Below are 25,927 nucleotides of genomic sequence, written 5' to 3'. Positions count from 1 at the left end.
GGAAAGGTGCATTGCCAGCGCTGGCGTCGGTCAGTTCCGGTGGGGGAGGTCACGTGCCTTCCCCAGGCGGATTTTGTGGACGGCCTGCGGGCACCACGCATTTTTGCCAACCTAGCCAAGGTACGCAAATACGGTACGAGACTACGGTAGCGCTCCTTCTCTCCACCTCGCTGTGCTTAAAGTGCGTCCCCCGATCGACAGGTGCATCGCTGACAGTGCGTAGGCTGACAGGCAACAATAAGGCCTGACACCCCAGAGTAATTTTTTAAAAGGCCTTTGTCGTGTTGGGGTGCCTTTACTGTAATTAGGAGCGGCAAAAGCACAACGTGCGAGAGAGGAGGAGCGCTGCCGTAGTCCCGTACCGTATTTCCGTTCCATATTTCCGTAACTTGCTCAAAATCTCTAATAAAACAGGAGCACATACCACGCGGGTGTCTTGGTTGCCGCCATGATCCCCTGTGGGCTGTTCTAAATATACGTGACCCCCCAAAAATGCGCGGCGGAGGAATTGACGCCTTTATACTTCAGTGTAGCAGTCCAGAAGAAAGGTGCTCCCTCTCTACGACGGCCACAGCAACATGCAGCCGTGGATTACAGACGAGTGGAATCTCCACAGCAGATGGGGAAGTGGCGACTCGAAGCGAGTGCGCCATTGTCCGCCGTTAGTTGGCCTTCAACTTCTGAGAGACAGCGCCCGGCAAGTCGCAGAAGGAGGCGGCATCGACTCACAAGAAAGAAGGTTCCGCCCGCTAAAGCCTTGGTGGTAGAGGACTTCAATCAGAACGCGCCGGCTACACCATGGTTCCTCGCAATCACGTGCGCAGAGGTCAATCTCAAACTGAAGACGCCCATTCAGGCCGTCACGACGTCGAGAAATATGTGCATCGACCTCGCATTCACCAGCGTCTCCATACATGGTGCGAGATGTGACGTATGCCTCCGCCACTCAGATCACAGGGATATATGATATATAGCGTCTATGTACGAGGCCGTAAGTAAGCCGCCACCGGAACGACAACAGGATGACGACACCGGATATTGTTAAAAGACGCCACTCAGACAGCTGTGGCGGTCGTACTACGGGTTAGTTACCGGTCTCTTTTTGCCTCTCGCAATGCCTCATTTATTATAACACAACTCTTCAACACCACTTTGTAGCATCCCTCTCTAACAAGAACTTAGGCGTTCATGCTCTGATCTCATAAGAATGTGCTAAGGGATCCTATCACACCCTTTAATTACCATTCTGTTCGATATCCTTCCGTTTAGCCTGTCCAAACAACAGCGCATCTTTCTATTCTTCGTACTTGAATTTTCAGGAAACATTAAAGTTGCGAAATCGATATTCGTGTTTTAGGAACAGATGCTGCAAATTGATTTTTTTTTTGCCCGTCTGTTCGGTTTCGTTCTTTTTTTTTCCTTTCACGCTCAAGCCCTAGGAATGCCGCTTTGAACAGAAAGCGAAACTCCAGTAAGGTAATCAGGTTATTTTTATTGTTTTTTTTTTGTTAATCTTAGGTGCCAGGAAGAACGCGTGGCGTGTCGAAGCCATTGTTCACGTCTGGAGCACCTGTCTCCATACCTGTTCTTTCGCGTCGTCTTTCGAGGAGCTTTGAAAGATCTTACGAAAGCAAAACAAGAAAAATCGCTTAGCAAACGGCAGCCGCCGACGGTTTCGTATACGGCACCTGTGGGAGCAGCGCTTAATTAGGAGTTGTCTATCGGGAAAATGCACCTGTCCCGTGGTGTGTGCGCGCGGACTAAGCGCGTTAATTACAGGAGCGCAAAGAATTGCTGAGTGCGTTGGAGCGGCGCCTCCTCTCTTTACGCGGGAACTGTGTGCGTTCGTCTTAACGGAAGTTCGCACCCCCTTGGCTGCAGCGATAAAACCATTTCCGACTGGTCATGTGGACGAAAAAGTAATCAGGCACACTGCTTTCTTCCTCGTAGCGGTGGCTGCAGTCCCTTAGTGAAAGAAACGTGTTCCGCACTTCCGGGAGCTAAATTATTTTAACTTAGAGTGGTACTGACAGGAAAGTGTTCAGCAGTAATTTTTTGTTTCTTACGTCAAATGAAAGGGCAGGTCATGAAGAGCCTAGAAGAATGTACTAGTAAGCGTGACCTACAATTCATTTTTTTTCCCACGTACCGGCGGACTAGAACGACCTCCATTCTGCCATTTCCGAGCTAACCTGCGCATCTGCATTCTAGTAATGCGTCATTGATCATGTGTAAACTAAATAGTACTTGAGTTCTTTAAGTGCGTTTTCATTTATGTCCATTTATGTACGTACAACAGTTGTACGGATGTACTGGGGAGATAGGTTTGCGAGACGCTTACCCTACGAGGCGACCGGCAAGGGTCGCGACGTTCTCCACTGCCGCAGCGAACAAAGACGCTACGGCCGGGGTTCGTCGATTCTCCGGCACGGCGCAGAAAAGGCACTCGAGGCAGGAGGTCAACAAACAACACGGGTTTATTGACCCAAGATGCAGCACAGTACGACAGTCACGGGCTTGCAGGCCGTAAAAGGAACTCCGCAAGACCGATCGAGTACTTGCCAGCGGCGCTACGACTATCACACAAAGGGCAGCAGTCGAGAACGCGAACGAGAAGCCGCCTGCTAGAGCAGCGCGTCAACCTCTCGTGCTAGCCTGGGAGCATCTCCCGCGGGCAAGCCCGCGCGAGACAGAAGCGAGCTCAAGGGGGAAGGGGGTTGTCACTGGCGGCCAATGAGGAACGGCGTTTCGCGGTGACGTAAGCTAGCTTGGTGGCGTGAGCATGTGAGCATGTCGAGGCATGCCCGGACGCGTGCCCGCGCGCCAGGAAGCAGACGCATGGCTCGCACCAGACGAAGGGGCCTGGCGCTGCCGCCGTGGTCTCCATACTGCCGATTAATGGCGGTCCCCGGCGCTCGAGCCGCGCGGGGCCCATACACGCGCTAGCTGGGGAATGAGGCGCCAAAGGGGAGGGCGCGCTCGATTCCCACAGTACAAGCATGCGCCATATGCTTATAAACGGATAATAATCGTCGGGAGATTGCTCTCGATAGACAAAGGAACGGTCCCACCACGCGTGCACGAAACGACACATTACAACTCGACAATGTCACATTTTTCTCCAATTAGCAGCAGATAGCGTTGACTACTGGGTCAGTTGGTGCTTCATTGTGAAATCGCCGAGCGAAAGAAAACACACTACAAGAAGAAACGTTGCTGACATGACAGCGTCTATCCACAACGTTTCTTCCTGTACTGCGTTTTCTTTCGCTCAACGATTTCACAAGTAAGCAGGCAGCGTTGTACGCCGCCACCATCTCGTGACGCGAAAACAAAAATATTTAGGATCATTTTGCGGTGCGAACGTATTCGCCAGACAGCAAAGAAAAACGCAAAAAGTGAGAACAGCCGCCTCAATTCCAAGCGTGCTTCAGGAAAAGATGCTAATAATAATTGTTGGGGTTTAAAGGGACACTAAAGAGCAAAACGATTTTTCTCGTATTAATAAACTACTCTTTCACGATACCAAAAACACCACGCTTGCTGCGAGAAGACGCTTAGCATGCGAGAAAAAGCGCAACAACAAAATGTGGGTGGCGACTCCACCTGGAAGTTTCCGCACCATTCGCAGTGACGTCACATATTTTGACGCGCCTACTAGGGCCTACGTAGTTCCTAAACGGCAAAAATGAAGTACACTGTCCTCTGAAGGGGCCATAGAGTTAACATACCAAGTTAGAGGGAATTTTGTTGAGCAAATGGCGACAAAATGCGATAAGTGCACTTTGAAATCCGTGACGTCACGCGTGGACATTGTGGCGCGAAATTTATAAATGAAACATTGAACTACATTTTCTCCTTTATTAATACACCTATGATGGTGAACTTAACGACGTTATAGTTCTGAAAGTACAATTTATCAATCAAAACCGATTCATTGTGTCTCTATAGTGTAAAAGCACGATATGATAATGAGGGACGCCGTAGTGAAAGGCTCCGGAAATTTCGACCACCTGGGGTTCTTTAACGCGCACCTAAATCTAAATACACGGGCCTCTAGCATTTTCGCCTCCATCGAAAATGTGGCCGCCGCGGCCGGGATTCGATCCCACGACCTTCGGGGTCAGCAGTCGAGCGCCATAGCCAATAGACCACCGTGGCGGGTAGGAAATGACACCATTAATTTCGCAGTTTCTATGGGCCCCTTACGTGCTACTTCAAGCCCCGAAGGACCTAAATAAAGTTTTCCCATTTCATTTCTTGTGAAAGAAGCGTATTCGGCGTACTCTGTTTGCGGCTACATTTCCCTTGACTTAACCGTTATGTTAAGCTCGTGAAAAGACATCGGTGTGTGTGTGTGGTCGTGTGTGTGTGCGTGCGCGCGTCTATCTATCTATCTATCTATCTATCTATCTATCTATCTATCTATCTATCTATCTATCTATCTTCTATCTATCTATCTATCAGTAGCTATCGATCTATCTATCTATCTTCTATCTATCTATCTATCTATCTATCTATCTATCTATCTATCTATCTATCTATCTATCTATCTATCTATCTATCTATCTATCTATCTATCTATCTATCTATGTGTGTGTGCGTGCGTCTGCGTGCGTATGCGTCTGTCTGTCTTTGTGTGGGTCTGTCTGTGTGTGTCTGCGTGTGTGCGTGTGTAGGAGATAGAAAATGGTGATTGTAATGAGACGCTTTCGTAACACCACTTGAAAACTCAGAGTATAGTTATTTAAAACGCTACACCGCGCTGCCTCGCGACTCACGTGTGCTCGGCGCAAGATTAAAGGACGGCCGCCATTAAAAACGCGTTACCTCATGCTTTCTAAATAGCATGGGAAATTGCTGCGATTTTTTTTATTGCGCGGTCGGCCGCATAATTACGGTACTAAGCCTCATTTAGACAAATAATTAGTTTATGCGACACGTTCAAAATGCACACAAAGTTTAGCGTGGCTTCGAAAGTTTCAAGGGCGACTGTTCTTATAATCGAAAGCAGAGGCGATGGTTACTTGCTATCACGAAGAATTTACAAAACTGCACGGTATAGTCTGTGCGGTGTGATGTTGGGTCAGGCAGCGACACCGTTGCCAACGGCTACGAAGCTTTAGCTGAGTAAGGTTCACCGCCAACCTTTTTTTCTGAAGTGCCACGCTTTATCTCTGATCCCCGCACCTGATCAAAACACCGGGACCCTTTAAGTCCGCTGCGTAATCCCCATATACACGCGGTGCTGAATGACCAGGCATAAACGAGCAAGCTTGCCTCTTGCATAGCTTTCATGTCTCCCTTTCAATTTGGCATCTATATATATATATATATATATATATATATATATATATATATATATATATATATATATATATATATATATATATATATATATATATATATATATATATATATATATATTCAAGCAATACAGAGTTTCAAAGGGCAACACTATAGACGGCAGTATTGCGCTCAGCGTGACTCCTCTATTTTCAGAATGGAGCGGGAGACGCTGACGCTCGCAAAGACTGTAGAGCGTATCTGAGCATTAGTGCGCGCATCAGATTCAGCACTTTTGAGGGGCTCCCAATACAGAGTGACATTCTTTGCTATCTTCCAGATCACCCTGTCAAGCGCCGGTTCGAGTTGTCCGACAGTCCTGAGAAAAAGTTTTAAAATAATATGTATATAAAAGAAATGGAATGGGTTAAGCTAAGAGTTTTATATGATAAAGTGGGCATTAAGGTATGTCATAACTTAAAATGCGCTACAGGACCGCGGACATCTAGAGCGTTGACGTCACATCCTCCCCGTCGCATGATCTCTCCCGCTGCTCCCTCCCATTGGCCTTGAGCGCCCTTTATACCACGTTACTGCCGCATATCACGGTGGTTAACAAAAACATATTTGTTACGGTGCGACATGGGGTCTCCGAAGATAAAGAAGACGGGTAAACGTGAAGCCCTTGCGCGTCGGGCTCATCAGCCATATTGTATTGGCTGCCGATTCACTGGTGTAAATATCTATATTATATCTACATCTCGCCTCCGTCACGTTTTGTGGAGCTGCTGGGTAATGGTAATTATAGAAAGAAATTGCGGGAAATAAAGGCAGCGGTGGGCAGCTCCCTTGCACAGCCCCAGCCTCGGCGACCATCTTTGGGCAGTCCAACAGGCCCGCGAGGCGGCGGAGAGGTAAGACCTCAACGTTGCCACGTGGGAGACCGATAGGTCACGGTCGGCGAAAACCCGGCAGGACTACCAATAAAATTGTTGCCAACCAAACGAAAGGTTGAATCGCTACTCTAAATGTATGTCTTTGTTTTTCTTCCGTTCTTGAGGTCGAGAGCTCACCGCATCTGTAGCTTTCAGCCTTCGGCGTTCCTACGATTTGCTTGCTCAACAATCGTTCAGGAAATTCTGGTTCTCTTCTTGGTGGTTCCTTTGTGCTCCTTCACCGACTTCCATGCAGTTCTTCAAACTTTCCCATTTTCTCGGCAGTCAGCTATAACCGTACCTCCTTTGCGAACCCTCATACAACGGCCCTTCTCACGCATTTCATTTCTGTATGGACAAAATGATGAATATGCTTATCGTGCCCTGTTCGAAAGGAATGAGAACTAGCTAAGAGCAGTGAGCGTCGCCGATGCGCCTTCTTCTGTGGACGAAGTGACTCGACGAACAAAAGTAGCGCTGTCGAAACTTTGGCTCCAGCGACATTCCTTCTTCCGCGACTTCTCGTCCTTTCAAGACTCCATCTTCCCCCGAAATTGAGTTGTTTCGATTGTGCAAGGCAACTTACCGCATTTCGTCGAACGTAGACGAGCCTCGCGATGAACGGTGTTTCTATACATGCACGCGTGTGTCCTTCTTTCGAACTTGCGTCGTCCGAAGCAGCCTCGAAGAAGGACTTTGTGTCGTGTGAAAGGGGGCGGGGGCGTCGCGGAGCTCTCCAGCGTACCGCTATATCTTTTGGAGGAGTCCGCGCGAATCTGTTGCCAGGCAACAGTCGGCACTAAGCCGAACGCGAACTTAGAGTGGCCAGGTCACAAAAATAAATGAAAAAAAAAAGTTGTGTTTACCTGAGGTTCATTGCACCTGAGGTTAGCGTGCCCGTTGAGTATAATAATGATCGGTGCCGTTGAGTATGTATCCACCCTTGTAATTCAGGAGGGCAACCGGGTCTATGACAGGTTGCTCTGAGGTGGCGAAGACGTGCTTACTTTAGTCTCGGGCATGACCGCAGCAAGTGTCCACTACAGCGATAGAAGGGTCACAAAATGGTGCACGTGGTTCCATACACTGCGCGGTAGTGTTGTGGCCAGTGGGTGATCACTGCCGGTATAAGTGAAACCCTAACGTAAAGTCCCCGAAGCGCCACCCTCCTCTAAGAGTTACAGTAAGCTCGCCAGAGCTTACAAACACGCAAAAGAACACTCGAAATCATCAATGGATTGTTCCACTTAAATAATGTTACAGTTTCGGAATTGTTGTTGTTTCAGGATGTTGGAGTTTCACCCTATGCCGCCGTGGTCGTGTTCGCTGCGACACTATACATGACTAAGCGAGGCAGACATGCCGACATGCAGATATGCAGGCATGTAAAGGCCTGCACGGGAAGGGGAGGGAGTTCCATTTACTCTGAGGCGCGCGATCGCAGGAGCGTTGGCCAAAGGGCTTAGGTCGGCCCTGCAAACTTGCTCGTTTGTTTGTTTTATAGGTGCGCCATTCGCCGCCACCACTTGATACACTTTGTAACTTGTATTAGTGGGGCTATTTTCTGTAACCTGTAAAGCGTACAGGTAATTACGCAGTTTGGGGAATGAAAGAATGGAAGAGTGAGGAGATGAGAGTGTTGAACCAACGTGCAGAACATGGTTCCGCACGCCCTTCGCCCTCACCTGCTTGACCTTCATCGTTACGAATATGCCCGCTTATTATCTCTGCATTCGTGTAGAACTAGCGATGCATTTTTCCCCACATCGACATATATCTGCGCTGGGCAGGGTCTTCAGCCATTGCGGCCAAACAGGCATCCTCGAATCCAACCACTCACTATCTCACTTAGCTTTCTGAAGAACGGCATGCGCCTGCTTTCGCGAAAATGCGGTACACGTTTGTAGCAGGAGTAAAGATATGCTCGAATAAAATACCCGACAGAGGACACCGCAGCGAGACGAATGACTTTAACAAATAACTTAATGCGCGACGAGAGCTCGCGCACGAGTGACGGCTAGATCTATAAAATACATTCTGTTGGAGTACTGACAGATTCTGTTGAAAGATGTGGCTCGCCTATTTCCATTTCGTTTTCCGAAGTCAAGTTTTCCCTTACTTACTGTTCTCCCTGGACGACAGTCTTTCTGAGAAGGGGAACGGGGCTGTGACTAAACGCATGCTTCGAGCTAGTTTAAACTTTAATGGGACAAGCAAAAACAGATGAACTTCGAGTCCCCTTTAAAGCGGCGCATGGGAGCTGGAACTCGCATCACCGAAAAAGAGAAAAGAAAAGAAAAATAAACACTCGTGTTTTGCTCGTGTGGCGGATTCTTTGGTGTCGAAAAGCCGAACGGCGGAAATAGGCTCTCAAATTGCGCGCTCCCCGGGGCGGCATGTTTTTTCGTTGTTTCTTTTATGTCTCGTTGCGAACCTATCTTCCGTATGAAAAAATAAAACTGTCATGAACCCTGGTTTTATAGCACGAAGTAACAAAGAATTGTTGTAACTGATCTGCTCTTTTTTTTCCTTATTAGAGGAAAGCACTCGCAGTTGGAAGTGGGGACACAAGACCCGATGTCAGTTCTCGTTTTTTTTTTCTATGAGCTCTAGTTATCTGCTTACTGATTCCAAAACTTTGTATTGTCCGTCGACTCAATCACAAAAACGACTCGTGAGAGACGCGTTCTTGTTTCCCGGCAAACAGCGCGCACCTGGGGCACTCGTGTGTGGTGCATGATGCTGTGAGCTGCTTAACTGTGTGTTGCTCGTTGGTATGACACTGGTGGCTTCACCGTGCTTGCGTTTACAACAGAGCTCGCATTCCTCTCGTATTGGAGAATCCCCCGGCGAGCTGAATATTTAAGGTGATGAGAAATATAACCGTCGGTAACGTTAGAAGGTGGAGTCAGATGAGAGTCATTTGGCCGTACAACGCACGGATGCCTAGTCTCCTTAATCCATCAGCGAAAAGCGCATATATGTGCACGAACGCGCTGAACAACAACGTAAAATTAAAAACGCCAGGCCTGCGCTAAAACCGCAGCACAGTCACAGCGAAAGCTGGAAGAGCGGCGTTTCTAGAGCCCGTTAAGCTCTCTTGGGGCTACAAAGCAAGTACACTAGAAAGGTACCCACTACATCATAAATCACAATTTTCGTGAAGTTGGGAAGCACCTACTAAGCCATTATTCGTCATTCTGCGGAGAAGAGAGGCACCAGCTACACTTCTGTCAGGCATTATGTGCACTTTGTTGACGCGACGACTGATGACGATGAAGAATTATGGCTCAGCCCTTTGTAATGGGTTGGAAGGTTTAAACGGCCCAGCAGTTATGTAATTTGCATTGGGTGACGCCCGGTCGCTATTTCCCTCTCCCGTCATGCTGTATAACATACGTTGACGTGGGAGAGAGACGCGAGGGGCGGGGGGGGGAGAACTTTACTGAGACCCCAAGGAAATGGATCATGCGCTCATGGGATTCCTTCGCAACCAATACAAGTGCACTTGCGAGGAACCCACTACGCTATAAATCATTGTAATTTTACTGAGGCCCCGATGAAGTGGATCATGCGCTTATGGGCTTCCTTGGCAACCAATACAAGTGCACTTGCGAGGAAACCACTACGCTATAAATCATTGAAATTTTTTAGAAGTAGGGCAGCAGGCACTCTGCCATTTTTCGTCATTCTACGGAGAGCGTTGGTACCTGCTAAACCCATGTAAGGCATTATGCGCACTTTGTTGATGCTGTGCCTGATGACGATGAAGAATTATGGCAGGGTCCTTTGTAATGGGTTGGAAGCATTCAACAACCTACTCGTCGCGCAATTCGCATTGTGTGACGCCTGGTTACAGAATTTGCGTTGTGCGACGCTTGGTGCTTATTTTACTCTTCTACCACGCTATATTGCATATGCTAATGTGGTTCCTTCCCGACATGAAGCCTGTATAGGACCTTTTAGCAAAGCAGGTTCAAGCACCGGCATGGCTCAGAGGTTGAATACTGGGCTCCCACGCAGAGGGCCCAGGTTCGAACCTCGTTCTATCCTGGAATTTTTTTCTTATTTAGTTTTTTTTTCTTATTTCGAGCGATACTGGTTACGGACACCGGCGGCGGCGGCGGCGGCGGCAGCGGCGGCGGCGGCGGCGGACAACTACGGCGCCAAAAACGGCCGGTGAAATGATCTCATAACAGCTTTCGCTGTAAAAGGGTTTATTCTGTCGCTGAATGAAATTGGGCGCCGCGGAAAGATGCTAATAATACGACGATAGTACTTTCGCCACCAGGAGCCATGGAAGAAAGGAGAGAGGATAGAAGTGTCACGATACTTGTCCAATGCCCCGTAGTGGGTTCAGCCGCGCCACCCTATAGCCCAACGAAACGATCCCGTTTCATACCCGCAACCATGGCGCAATTGAAGCGAGCGCGCATATAATCTCGCTTGAACGTGCTACGCGACATCAAGCGAGAACGCAGCCGCCATTTAAAGGCCGAGACAGACGGTACGATTTTCCACGCGATGCGACGTCCGAAGCGGCGGTGGGCAAACCGGAATGGCGACCTTTCATGACATCGGACAGGCACCATTCCGGCTGCCGCACCGCCGTGTCGGACGTCGCATCGCATGGAAAATCGTACCGTCTGTCTCGGCCTTAATCCGCCTCTTTCACGATGCCACGGCGCATGCGCCGTTCCCCTGGCGGAAGAGTCGCGAAACATCGCTACATCTCGGAAACTTTCCTTCTCGCTATACCGGTTGTCCCGGTCTCTACCAAAACCCTGCCAAATCGGCAGAGGACAGTAGAGGTGAATGAAAAAAGGCGTATTACAAACTTGACCCCATTCCAAATCCCTCGTTCGGGCACTGGGAGGCCATTCTGCTCTGACCGCCAGTACTAACTGGTGGGTAGGGCTAACGTGGCAGCGATAACCAGGGCACCGGCGGACTAATCAGCCACTGCTACATGCTCGAAGATTCTTTATGAATAAAGATGTCTTTAATCTATCTATCTATCTATCTATCTATCTATCTATCTATCTATCTATCTATCTATCTATCTATCTATCTATCTATCTATCTATCTATCTATCTATCTATCTATCTATCTATCTATCTATCTATCTATCTATCTATCTATCTATCTATCTATCTATCTATTGCGGTCAGGAAATTCTGAGAGGGTTCGCTAAAAAATCTCACAATAGAAAGAAGCATTGAGTAACCTAAGCATATATGATATCAATCGCCGTTTTCTATACAGTTATACACACAGTTATACACACATCCCAATCAATCAATCAATCAATCAATCAATCAATCAATCAATCAATCAATCAATCAATCAATCAATCAATCAATCAGTTGCGTGCAGCAAATTCGGAGAGGCTTCGCTAAGAAAGGTTACAGAAGGAAGAAGCATTGAAGAAAAAATCTGAGCCCATACGATATCAATCGTTGTTTTCTATACAAGTATACACACGTCCCCCGACGGCACTGCATTCATTGTCTGCTCGTCTACTAGCTTGCGCGGCGCTCGGTAGTTGCACAGCGTGTCTGGGAATTTACTTATGCGTTCATTCACTTTTTCTGGTACTCTCAAAACCCTAACTCGTTACCGAGAGGCGTCGTGAAAACAAAAGTTTGTTCATATGCCTACAATTTAACTAAAAGTATCGTAAACAGCAGATTTGAAGTTTGGTAGAGGCCGTGATGAAACTGGAAGAAGCAGGTAGTAAGTCAGTCCAGTGGACACTTGTCTTGAGGATGAGAGTATTGAGGCAGCGAACCAACGACCTCAAATGTGGCCAATAGAAAGCAGTGACACGTAACTCTGTCGGCCAGCTGCTACTCGGACATTTCAATACAGCTAGCCAAAGCACGTATTGGCGTGACATTTTCCCATGGGCCAACGCATGGTGCTCGCATTTCGAACTCTCCGGTACGCACTAGACATCGATGCTATCTTGATCTGTCGTTTTTATGTGCACCATGAATTCCTATCCTAGGGCCATAACTTTGTCTGAAACGATAGTTTGTTTATTTTTTCGTATCTCGTGCAGCATCTAGTTTCACAAGAAAGGAGAGCATCTCACTGTTCAGAATACATCACGACAAGCAGCAGCAGCAGGGCGGCAATGCTTGAATGGATGCATAGTATAAACAGCCGATGCTTGGCAGGCCAACCGCTCAAGCAGAGACACAGTTTGTGTTCTCTCCTGGCCATTCGATGCTATTGCGCGCACATAATGCATCGCGGAAGATCGAGCGCGACTTCGCGAAGTCTGCGCTGGCGACGACCGAATACACTACGGGCGAACTTCTTTCCGAGCGCGCCCCCAGCCATCGCACCATAAAAGACCGCTGAGTAATGTGGGAGGCTTGGTGAGTGAACAAAAATACTGGCCAGACAAGACTGAAACGACGGCACAGAGGCGACATTGAAACGATGCCTGGCGATGTTGTAAATCGCGCTGTCTGGAAAAAAAAAAGAGACGATAGTAAAAGGCCACTTTAGCGAGTCGAACGCTAAGTAAATGCGCCGTTAGATTCGGGAGGAATGGACTGCCCAACACGTTTTTGAAGCGATGGCTTCAATAGCTTCCTTAAATCTTGCGATGTTTCAGACCAGTCGTATACCACGTCGACACTTGGTGGTACATCTCCATCCCGACGACTAACGTCCACGATTAATGATTAAACAAACCTTTATGGTAGCTGTAGTAGTTACCAGTGAGAGCGTAATCAGAGAAAGCGGTGGGACAACCACAAGAGCGTCGCTGACTGGATGGATTGGATTGGATTTATGGCCCCACCCTTTGTAACGGGCGGGCATCAACCGATGCCCTGGCCTAATGACTTAAAAAAGAAAGAAAAAAGGAAAACGATAGCGCGTACACATAAGTGGCTACACACACATCTAACCACCACGGTACATGCACATGTTCAACGGGGAGAGCTTCGACATGTCAATGTGCACGCACTTTTGTCCACCACTCACTGAGTCGCTTCTTGGTCGTAGCCACTCCGCCACCATCAGGAGCGTCGTTGGGCGAGAAGCCAAGCGCCTGCTGTAAGGTGGTGCCATCTGTAGGTGCTGTTGTGAGGCCCTCGCAGTTCATGACCAAGTGTTCGATTGTCTCCTCGTCGGCACCACATACACGGCACATTGCATCTCCCACGCTGTCATCAAAGCGCCGGCGATATGCCAGAGTTCTGAGAGCGCCGGCTCGTGCTTCGAAGAGGAGGCTGCTGGCTACACTATTGTCGAATAGAGGTTCGACATGGATCTCCTGTTTGGATTCCCTGTAGATCCTCACTGTACTCTTCTCCTCCATGTCTCGCCGCCAAGTGTCAGCCTCCGTCATTCGCACTTGGGTCTTCACTGCTTTGGACCACTTATGCTCGGTGTCCTCCTGCACAGGGCTCGCATAGAAGCCGTATTTCCTGCTGAGGTGCTGCAGTCTTTTCGACCATCTGGTGCGGATGCCGTTGCGGTGAACATAATCAAATATTCGCCGTGCCCAGCGATGTGGCTGCATCAGGCGCAACCTGCCTTCGTAGGACAGCTTGCTCCGAGCTTCCCGCGCTTCCAAACAGGACCAACCCAGGTCACCCTGGACTGCCTCGTTGGCAACGTTGCCGTGGCACCCCAGAGCCAGTAGAATTTGGGCTATGGTCGCCATCCCGCGGCATGTTAAAGAGTTATTAGAAAGTTTGATTGCTGGGTACGCAAGTGCTTAGGGCCTCAAGAGTTTGAGTACGTGCGGGGTTGCGTACCCAAGCAGACATGCCTTATAGTGGTGCGTACCCAAAGGCAAGCCGCACGAAGGGCACACGCGCTCGCAGCGCCACAGCGTCTTGTAACGTAAAGATTGGTTTGTTTTAAATGCGAATGCATTTCTTAGTCGGGCTATGTCAGGCATGCAGCGTTGTCCGCGCGCCGGCAGGTGTTATCTCTCCGCTCTCACTCCCTCTCCCATAGCAACAGCTGCGGGCGCGCGCTCCTATCCTCGCCCCTAGCAACCGGAGCATGTGGTGCGAAAGAGTGTAGAAGAGGGTATGTGCAGTGCTTCGCCGCTCCTTCTCTCGCCGTTCGCTCTCTCTCCTCCCTGCGCCCCCCTCTCTCGTCCGCTCGCGCCTGTGCTCGAGACGCCGCTGTGAAACGCCAACGGCGACCACAAGGCTGAGATTATGGCCGTCAGGTACAGTGACAACACAAACAGGTGCTGATGAATGTGTAAATAAATGGTTACGGTACAAATCCTCGTCTCGTCATTAATTTACGCCATTAAATTTACTACGCCGTGTACTCTCGGCGCAAGAAATGCATTCGCATTTCCTCACGATTCCCTTCGGGGAGGTGGGGGCATTTTTTTTACAATAAAATGTTAAACTAAGCACACATGGTGGCCCGAAATGAATTGCTTGCAATACAATATTCTTAATTAATATGACAAAATTATCAACCTGCGGGCAAAAAAACTGATTTTTTGTATGCGTCGAAGTTACAACAGCAGCCCACTGATCTCCACTACAGGTTTGCTGGGTGGAGCTTCGAGCTCTCCGGCGCACGGTCACCGGAAGGTAGAGCACTCGTCCCGGAGGTTCGGCAAGTGGCCGCCGTGCAAGCGTAGCAGCTGCAACGTTTGGGCCGGTGTCGTTCGCATTTTGCCAAATATGCCTGCTTGTTGTGCCGCAAACTGTACAGCATTTGCTAAAATTGTCGATAAAAGCTGTAACCACTTGGCGAATCAAAGTGGAAAACGTCGGTTTCCAATAGGTACCAATGTGCAGACTGGAATATTGTCTTTCAAAACTAGCAATGTATGTGTTCATCAAGCCATAAATTTTTCCTCTAGAGCAAAACTGTCACCGTGGTGGCTCTGTGGCTAAGGGGCCCGGCTGCCGACCCGAAATGCACGGGTTTGATCCCGGCCTTGCCGTTCGCATTCGATGGAGGCGAAATGCTAGAGGTTCGTGTACTGTGCGATGTCAGTGCATGTGAGAGAAACGTAGGTGCTCGAACTTATTCGGAGCCCTTCTCTAAGCGTGATTCATTATCATATGGGTCATTCCATGCCAAATCATCCAGCGTTTTTCCGACCATCACAAATATGGCCGAAAGAATTCCCACGTTTTTCTTGAAGTTCGAAACTCGTTCTGCTCGTTTATTTCTGTTGCGAAAAATATTCCCGCCTATTTGTGAGAGTCTAGTTCTGCGCCGACTGAGCTAAAGGGCATCAAACAGCAATTTTTTTCAAAGGACGTTTATGGGATGCACTCGATAAATTGGTATTTCCGGCAAGCTAATGAAGTGATAACTTTAAAAATAATGACTTATTTATGTATATCGATTCTTCGAGGGCTTTTCGCACGAGCAAAATTGAATAAATTTGCAAAGTTTGATATTTTTTTCCAGGAACAAGGCAAACTCAAAGGGTAGAAATGAATTATATACTGGTGGCCTGTTTGACATACTACAAAAGAAAGATAGTTTAGTCGCTGAAGGTGTAGCAGATCGTCTGAAAAAAATTTTCAAATATCACTTTTTTTTAAAAAATGCTCCCTATTCAGCGTCAAAAAATTTGCCTTGGTGGTCGGACTAAAAATATGCACTATACTTCACTTGAAAGCTCTATGTATTAGCTGAACATAGGGAATATGTTACAAAATGGTGTTATTTTTTTAACTTGAGAAATATTTTTTTAAAATTTTGTATCTCCACCAGCTTTTCGCCGACGTAACTCAAGCGGCATGAAGCATTCGCAACGGCAATCTTCAGCCCATGACCACTTACCTGGGATGCAGACGTCAAACATGGTGCTGTCAATAAAGCAATGGAAAAGGAAACGGGGTTGTTTCCTTTTCAAAAAAAAATTCTCATGTTAAAAAACTAATACCCTTTTGTAAACTTCCCTATGTTCAGCTAATACATAGAGCTTTCAAGTGAAGTATAGTGCATAGTTTTAGTCCGACCACCAAGGCAAGTTTTTTGACGCTGAATTTTTTTAGTTTTTGACGCTTTACCTGAAGCATCCTGCCGCCCGGTTCTTGGTCCATCCCCCGTTGTGGGCGAGCGCCATCAGGAAGAGGTCATCATCATCATGCGGCCTCCGCGGCTAGGATTCGACCCCGCGACCTTCGGATCAGCAGTCGAGCACCATAACCATTAGAAAACCGTGGCGGGCGCGGAGCCCATAGGAATGGCCGTTTTATTGGGAAGCCGCTCTTACAAGCATAGCCCTCGACAATCGGCGAAGACTTATTGACAGCAAATGGAGCCGTGAACTGAGGGCTCACCTTCTAGGACTCCACAAGCAAAAAAAGACAACAAATAAAGTTTTTTTTTTGATACTACTAATATTGCAGCCACGCACGCATAGGCGTGCGATCAGGGTGCGGGGTGGGTGGGGGATCTGCCTCCCTTCTTCCACACATCATCTAAGGGGGGCGCCAAGTCTGCCCTACACGTTCACTGAGTCGGGCCTATCCCGTCACTGTTTAGTTAATGTACAGGGCTATGGATATGCAGGTTTTCTGACTGGTGGAGGCCGAGGACCCCTGACGTTGCGTTCCAAGAACACTTTACTTCCCACTGTTAGCCGTGGAAAGCCGGAGACCAAAGGCAGGTCGTTGTGGGAAGCACATCATCGCTTCATTTTCATTTGTCCATTCAATGCAAAGCTTGTTTGAAAAAAAACTGAATCAATTAAGGTAAGGGGGGAGGAGGGGGAGGTGCGCTGCGGTTATGCTTGGCTACCCCTAATGGAAAACCCTTCGCAAGCTTAATGATAATTGTTAAAGGGACCGACAACCAATTTTTATGGTGCCTATCTTTTTTAGCGCTGCGGAAAGCTTTAAATAACATTTGATTCAGGGTACATTCCTGATCAAAATGGTAAGCCTATAGCCTTTGGAAGTCGTGTATTTTTTCGGCTTCAAAGCTTTGTCCGAGTTTAGCAACATTGATTCAGTGTGCATTTCCGATCAAAATAATATTTTTACCGTTTTCAAGTTGCGTCTGAATTTAATATCATTGATTTTGGTCAGAAATACACCCTGAATCCATCTTATTAAAATCGGACGAAACATTAAAACTGGAAAAATACGCGATTTCCAATGGCTGAATGGGTATCCATTTTGGTCAGAAATAGACCCTGAATCGATGTAATTAAATTTGGTCGAAACCTTAAAACTGGAATAATACGAGATTTGCAAGGGCTATAGGCTTACCATTTTGGTCAGAAACGCACCGTGAATGTCAATAAATTCGGACGCAACTTTAAAACGGGAAAAATATACCATTTCCAAAGGCTATAGGCTTACCACTTTGGTCAGAAATGCACCTTGAATCAATGTTATCAAAACACACGAAAACTTGAAAAATCAAAAGAATATAGGCTTATCATTTTGGTCAGAGACGCACCCTGAATCAATGTTATTAAATTCGGACGAAACCCTAAAACTCGAAAAGTACGAAATTTCCAAAGGCTTTAGGCTCAACATTTTGGTCAGAAAGACACCCTGAATGAATGTTATTAAATTAGACGAGACTTTAAAACTGGAATAATACGAGATTTACAAATGCTATACATTTACCATTTTGGTCAGAAATACACCCTGAATCAATGTTATTAAAATCGGACGCAACTTTAAAACTGGAAAAATACGAGATTTCCAAAGACTTCCCATTTTGGTCAGAAGTACACACGAGCGTAGACAACGGGGGGGGGGGGGGGGTACAACCCCCCCCCACCCGAAAATTTTCAATTTTGCTTGCGTATATGTACACGTGCACATACAAACGCACGCACGAACATGGATAAAGTATGGTTGAACCCTCCACCCCCCCCCCCCCCCGAAAAAAATTTCTGGCTACGCCCCTGCTTCAGCGTACAACAAAAAAATACTTGCCCCATTATCAACATTCGGCATACGATTCTTGCCCTTTGACTACACAGGGGGCGTTCCTGTAGTGATATGGTTATCCTGCTCTGTATGCATGCCCTTTGGAAGGCTCGAATGGCAGTCTGGCTCGATGAAGTTCATGCGCACTCAGCGCAACACTACTGCTTCGAAAGTGTTATATAAATGGAAGAAGTGCTTAAAAACATGCGGAAAACATTCCTCAATGGATATCGATGTTGGATGGATTAGCTTCACTGAAGCCCTTTTAAACCTACATATCATGCTTGAGACGAGCTGGTGTATTTTACCCTTTTTTATTCAGTCAGTGTAACCCTGATTGTTGAGTAAAGTGAGAAAGAAAAAAAAAACTGGTGCTTAGGTCAATCGTTAAGGGACTCGACTTCGGAGCGTGAGGGTCTAGGTTCAAATCACATTGCTACGATGAAAGCTTTTTTTTTTCTTTTCCGGTAGGACGCATTCATGTGGTTCAGAGGCATACGGGCGAATAGAGCGCCGGTGTTTAGCTCAATGGATAAGGGACTCGCTTTCGGAGCGTGATGGTCTAGGTTCAAATCACATTGCTACGACGAAAGCTTTTTTTTTTCTTTTCCGGTAGGACGCATTCATGTGGTTCAGAGGCATACGGGCGAATTGAGCGCCGGTGCTTAGCTCAATGGTTAAGGGACTCGCTTTCGGAGCGTGAGGGTCTAGGTTCAAATCACATTGCTACGATGAAAGCTTTTTTTTTTTCTTTCTGGTAGGACACGATCATGTGGTTCAGAGGCATACGGGCGAATACAGCGCCGGTGCTTAGCTCACTGGTTAAGGGACTCGCCTTCGGAGCGTGAGGGTCTAGGTTCAAATCACATTGCTACGATGAAAGCTTTTTTTTTTCTTTTCCGGTAGGACGCATTCATGTGGTTCAGAGGCATACGGGCGAATAGAGCGCCGGTGCTTAGCTCAATGGTTAAGGGACTCGCTTTCGGAGCGTGAGGGTCTAGGTTCAAATCACATTGCTACGATGAAAGCTTTTTTTTTCTTTCTGGTAGGACACGATCATGTGGTTCAGAGGCATAAGGGCGAATAGAGCGCCGGTGCTTAGCTGAATGGTTAAGGGACTCGCCTTCGGAGCGTGAGGGTCTAGGTTCAAATCACATTGCTACGATGAAAGCTTTTTTTTGTTCTGGTAGGACACGATCATGTGGTGCAGATGCATACGGCTGAATAAAGCGCCAGTGCTTAGCTGAATGGTTAAGGGACTCGCCTTCGGAGCGTTAGGGTCTAGGTTCAAATCCCATTGCTGCGATGAAAGCTTTTCTTTTTCTTTTCCGGTAGGACGCATTCATGTGGTTCAGAGGCATACGGTTGATTCAGGCGCCGGTACTTAGCTGAACGGTTAAGGGACTCGCCTTCGGAGCGTGAGGGTCTAGGTTCAAATCCCATTGCTGCGACGAAAGCTTTTTTTTTTCTTTCCCGGTAGGACGCATTCATGTGGTTCAGAGGCATACGGCTGAATCAGGCGCCGGTACTTAGCTGAATGGTTAAGGGACTCGCCTTCGGAGCGTGAGGGTCTAGGTTCAAATCCCATTGCTGCGATGAAAGCTTTTTTTTTTCTTTTCCTGTAGGACGCATTCATGTGGTTCAGAGGCATACGGCTGAATCAGGCGCCGGTGCTTAGCTCAATGGTTAAGGGACTCGCCTTGGGAGCGTGTGGGTCTAGGTTCAAATCCCATCACTGCGATGGAAGCTTTTTTTTTCTTTTCCGGTAGGACGCATTCATGTGGTTCAGAGGCATACGGCTGAATCAGGCGCCGGTGCTTAGCTCAATGGTTAAGGGACTCGCCTTGGGAGCGTGTGGGTCTAGGTTCAAATCCCATCACTGCGATGGAAGCTTTTTTTTTTCTTTTCCGGTAGGACACGATCATGTGGAGCATATGCATCACCCGAAAAATTAAAGCATCAAAAATTTCGAGGAGGAGGGGGGGGGTTAGAACCCCCTCCCCACCCCCTGCTTCCGGCCCTGTGAAGGCCTCAACTTTTGCTACTCCTTAAGGGCATCTATTATGGGGAAGAAAACGCATCAGGGGAACCTCCAGCTCGGATGGAATGCATAGTAGGCCCATCGCTGCAAGCTGTGACGTCAGACAAAAGTTGAGCCTTATCATGGGTGATAAGGGCCTCAACTTTTTTTACCGGTTCTGGCCATCTACTGCGGGGAAGCCAACGCATCAAGGAAACCTTGAGCTCGGAAGGAACGCATATAGGCCCATCGCTGCAAGCTGTGACGTCAGACAAAAGTTGAGCCTTATCATGGGTGATAAGGGCCTCAACTTTTTTTACCGGTTTTGGCCATCTACTGCGGGGAAGCCAACGCATCAAGGAAACCTTGAGCTCGGAAGGAACGCATATAGGCCCATCGCTGCAAGCTGTGACTTCAGACAAAAGTTGAGCCTTATCATGGGTGATAAGGGCCTCAACTTTTTTTACCGGTTTTGGCCATCTACTGCGGGGAAGCCAACGCATCAAGGAAACCTTGAGCTCGGAAGGAACGCATATAGGCCCATCGCTGCAAGCTGTGACGTCAGACAAAAGTTGAGCCTTATCATGGGTGATAAGGGCCTCAACTTTTTTTACCGGTTTTGGCCATCTACTGCGGGGAAGCCAACGCATCAAGGAAACCTTGAGCTCGGAAGGAACGCATATAGGCCCATCGCTGCAAGCTGTGACGTCAGACAAAAGTTGAGCCTTATCATGGGTGATAAGGGCCTCAACTTTTTTTACCGGTTTTGGCCATCTACTGCGGGGAAGCCAACGCATCAAGGAAACCTTGAGCTCGGAAGGAACGCATATAGGCCCATCGCTGCAAGCTGTGACGTCAGACAAAAGTTGAGCCTTATCATGGGTGATAAGGGCCTCAACTTTTTTTACCGGTTTTGGCCATCTACTGCGGGGAAGCCAACGCATCAAGGAAACCTTGAGCTCGGAAGGAACGCATATAGGCCCATCGCTGCAAGCTGTGACGTCAGACAAAAGTTGAGCCTTATCATGGGTGATAAGGGCCTCAACTTTTTTTACCGGTTTTGGCCATCTACTGCGGGGAAGCCAACGCATCAAGGAAACCTTGAGCTCGGAAGGAACGCATATAGGCCCATCGCTGCAAGCTGTGACGTCAGACAAAAGTTGAGCCTTATCATGGGTGATAAGGGCCTCAACTTTTTTTACCGGTTTTGGCCATCTACTGCGGGGAAGCCAACGCATCAAGGAAACCTTGAGCTCGGAAGGAACGCATATAGGCCCATCGCTGCAAGCTGTGACGTCAGACAAAAGTTGAGCCTTATCATGGGTGATAAGGGCCTCAACCTTTTTTACCGGTTTTGGCCATATACTGCGGGGAAGCCAACGCATCAAGGAAACCTTGAGCTCGGAAGGAACGCATATAGGCCCATCGCTGCAAGCTGTGACGTCAGACAAAAGTTGAGCCTTATCGTGGGCGATAAGGGCCTCAGCTTTTTTTACCGGTTTTGTCCATCTACTGCGGGGAAGCTAATGCATCAGGGGAACCTTCAGCTCGGATGTCTCCCATTAAAATGCACCATTGACCAAAAAACCCAAGCAATGGGGTATGGTGGGATGTTAGCTTGAATAAACGAACCGGACTCATTATCGCATACTTTCGTTACGCTGAAAACCATATGGTATGGTCTGTCATTTTGAAGCGTAAATATCCAGAGCGTCAGCACCCACCGCACCTTGGAGGTACTTTCGATGCAGATGTGTATAAGCAGATTAAAGTATTATGGTGTTATTGCGGAGTATCGCGTTACAGAATAACGTCCGTCCCTCTGTCACGGAAGACTAAACACACACACACACACACACACACACACACACACACACACACACACACACAAATAATAAATAAATATGTAAAAGAAAATTCACCGTGATGCCGGGTTTCGAACCTACGGCCTCATGCTCAGAAGCAGGGCATCCTGTCCACTGGACAAATACCGGCACCGGCCAGAGGTAAGTATATCTGAACAATATAAATGTGTTGTATTGGCGATGCAAAAAAATTATAAGGAGATCACTTCTAAATGCGCAAGCTTTTTTATGCCGAATCAACGACAAAGGTATGTACTTGTCCGTCCGTCTCTATGTCACATAGAGCGAATGATTGTGAATAAAAAAAAAAACTTCCTTGGCGGTGTCGGGAGTCGAACCCAGCCCTTTCGCTTCGAAGGCGAGCATCTTAAACGTTAAGCTACGCACCAACACTTATACAGCGCGTATGCATCTAAGTGATGTAACTGCGTTGTAGCGGCGATATAAAAAAAAGATAATAATAAAAGGATAACACTTTCTGCATCGTCTGAACGAGAAAACTGCGAGTCCGCCTGGCCCTCTGTCACGTAACCCGATAATCAATATAAGGAAGTTTATGAAACAACGAAGAGCTCGTTTCGCAGAAATTCCGGTGTCGGCGTCGTCGGTTGTGGGCGAGAAATCGAGAAATATGAAAAAAAGAAAGATAATAAAAAAAATTCGGTCTTGAGCGTGAGAATTGAACCCAGGACTTCTGCGGGGCAAGCAGGTGTTCTACCGAAAAGTCACGCCCTAATTTGAAATTGATCCGGAAAAACACTATATTAATGTCATATTGCGGGAGGAGACTCCTTGACGCATGTAACATTGTGTGGCAGAAGCGTAGAATCGAATCGCGCCAGACGTCGAAAGATGCGAATTGCGCCAACAAGTGGGAGTTTTAAAAGCCCACGCATTACAAAGCGCTCTTGCATAATTAATCATCATTATCATCAACAGCGTCAACAGTTGCTCATAGCTTCCATCCATCCATGCACATGTCGCGAAATCCTGGGGATGGTTATTTGAAGGTCGCAGATTCGGTCCCTGCCGGCGGCATGTTGTCTTTTCGTCCCAGTTTAATTTCAGCACATATATATCATAAACTACAAATAACGTACCCTATACCTTCCAGGGACTGATTATCTGTTGCTTCTCATCAACGCCGTGCCTAACAAAGTAAACGAGCCATTAAATTTCTCTTAATTCTTTCGTTGTTTTTGAAGAGAGTTATGTATACGTGAACTCAGACTCACAAAAAACACCATGACTTTTTTTTTCTTAGTACGACGCCGTGCCTCATTGGCATATAGTGACTCTGGCACGTAAAACCCTAGAAATTGTTATAAGCACGGAAAGATGGTAATAATTGTTGGGGTTTCACGTCCCGAAACCACGATAAGATAATGGGATGCCATATCGGAGGGCTCCGGTAATACTGACTATCTGGTGTTGTTAACCATTCATTTAGATCCAAATTCACGGGCCTCTGGCATTCCGCCTCCATCAAAATGCGGCCGCCGCGGCTGGGATTCGATACCACGACCTTCGAGTCAGCAGTATAGCACTAAACCGTGCGCCCTGGTTGGTACCATGGAAAGGTCGAAAGCAGTTGTTGCCTGGAAGGAGATGTAGCATTTGCCACAGGAGACAAACGTGCCATGCCAAACATACGCTTTGTGCGTCTTGTGTTGTAAAACCGACGTGAGCGCATGGGCCGGTGCTGGACTCTGGTTTCTGGAACTGGCGTTGCCCATAGATAACTTTATCGCTGCACCTATGGATCCGGAGAGAGCGCCAGAGGGAGAAAATCTACGGCCCATCCACTGCATGAAATTGATCGTACAAGCCTATGCGTGATTCCTTCCAGTGACCCTTGCTGCCCTCAGTAGTACCAGCAATCTTTGATTGCCGTGTTACCTGGGCTCGCGAGCTCGCATTTCGGAGTCTCCGCTGGCACTTGGCCTCCGCTTCGCGAGCTCGTACCACTGCGTCTTCGCTACACGGCGACGTCCATACAAATAGCTAGCGAGCTCATGTGATGTCGTGAATCAGCCGCTGGATTTGAAATGCGCGCGCTTACACTCGATTAGTCGAAGCGAGATCACGTGACCTAGCTACCGGGACTATTACGACACAGGCTGGCCTAAGACAGCTACGCTATAAAAAGATACCGCTGTTCCTCCTGGGCAATGCAAGGCATGAAAGGAAGCCAGACTGTGTACGCTACTGTCAAGTAATATCGCTGTCAACAAAAAGGCAATGATCAATCGAAACTTATTTCAAATATTTATTCCTCAATTAGCAAATCAGTGAAGGGCCAGAGTGCAGCACACATGTACAATTAAATAAAGCGTTATTTCAAATTTGTTTTGCTGTTTACACGAAGGAACAATTACGGTTAACTGGTACACAGGTCTGGCACAGGGATATTTTTTTGCCGGGGGGGGGGGGGGGCACCCACGACAGGAGAGTTCCTACAAGGGGGTAGGTAGACTACCAACTAGTACGCCGCGTTTTGGATGTTTGTACTTGGGGGTGCGGGGGGACAAGGGGGTGGCAGGCTTATGATTAGGGGATCAGCTGTCCGTCAGCTGGCGTCGCCCCTGATTGGTACTGCCAGTAACTATGCGAGGCCGAACTCACCTTCGTGAAAGCTTCTCTTTGAAATTTGACGATGTATTTCGAGAGATTCTGGGACATGAAACATTGCTTCCAGCACCTCAGCTACTGTCTACACCATTAACGTATCACTTACCGGGCTTGGAATTGAAGCAATCGGGAAACAACGTTGACTTTTCAACCTTGTGTTCACTTACGTTCATCAAGCCTTGAGAAGCAGACTTTGTCACTTCCTTCTCCTGGACTTCCAGGCCCCTAACAAATTTCTTCGTTCAGATATCTTTTGTAATACCTGAACTAGTCGACCAACATCCATTTTATTCTGGAACTTAAGCTGCTCAGTTCGGCAATGATCTCAGAAGATGTGAAAGAAGTGTACGGCATCAAACATGGCCCACAAAAAGAGCATAGAGGTACGTGCAGTCCCAAATGGCAGATGATTTTTCACTACTTTAAACGTGACTAGTGGGATACCAGGCCTCATTATGCAATGCCTGCTGTGACACAGCAGAGATGTCACTTCAGAGTAGCAAGATCGCATCTGTATCTACAGTTGTGGACTCGCCCACTAAACATCAGTATCTGACAATATCCAATTAGAACTTGGAACAATAGGTAGAGAAATAAACACTTCCACACAAGGGGGTGCATAGGACAAGCAAAATATTGCACTTAACCTGCATGTCGTTTTGAGCATAGATCAATATTATTAAACACTGGGTATCGCTGGAGCAGATGTTTTGACAAGTAGTCTTGTTTTAAGCCCTCACATTACTGTGATGACAAAACCACTTGTCGATACGACCCCAGCAACACCCCATGGTCAAGAATATTCATCTCTTGAAGCCTCCTCCATCTTCTGAACTTCTACCTATGTCTAGTCCATGAATGACTTGCACTTATATAGAGCAACACTTTTCACCACCTTAACTAGTATGGCGAGCCCGGTTGTGCAGAGAAGCGCTCGACTAGTTGAGTGCCAGCGAGCGCTAAATAAGAAAGATACTAACACACAATCTATATTTTAATTGCACAAATTGTAGCAACTACAAAATTTACGTTTGGAACAGAAAGAATGCGAACGAACACAGCAGTACAAGTTCCTTGACCAAGAACACTGTTTGGAAACCTGCACGTGTAGTAGAGGCAAAAATATAGTATCTACATGAGAATTCACACTTTCTGGGTGAAGACAAGTGGTAGTACTATGGATTAGAATGGACAACTATGGCATACCAATACATACTCTCAATCGGACAAGCCATGTAGAGACAATATGTGTTAGCCAAAGGATGAAGAATACAGTA

This window comes from Rhipicephalus sanguineus, chromosome 11 (genome assembly GCF_013339695.2).
Source record: "Rhipicephalus sanguineus isolate Rsan-2018 chromosome 11, BIME_Rsan_1.4, whole genome shotgun sequence".
NCBI lineage: Eukaryota > Metazoa > Arthropoda > Arachnida > Ixodida > Ixodidae > Rhipicephalus > Rhipicephalus sanguineus.
This window is presented reverse-complemented; position numbering follows the sequence as displayed.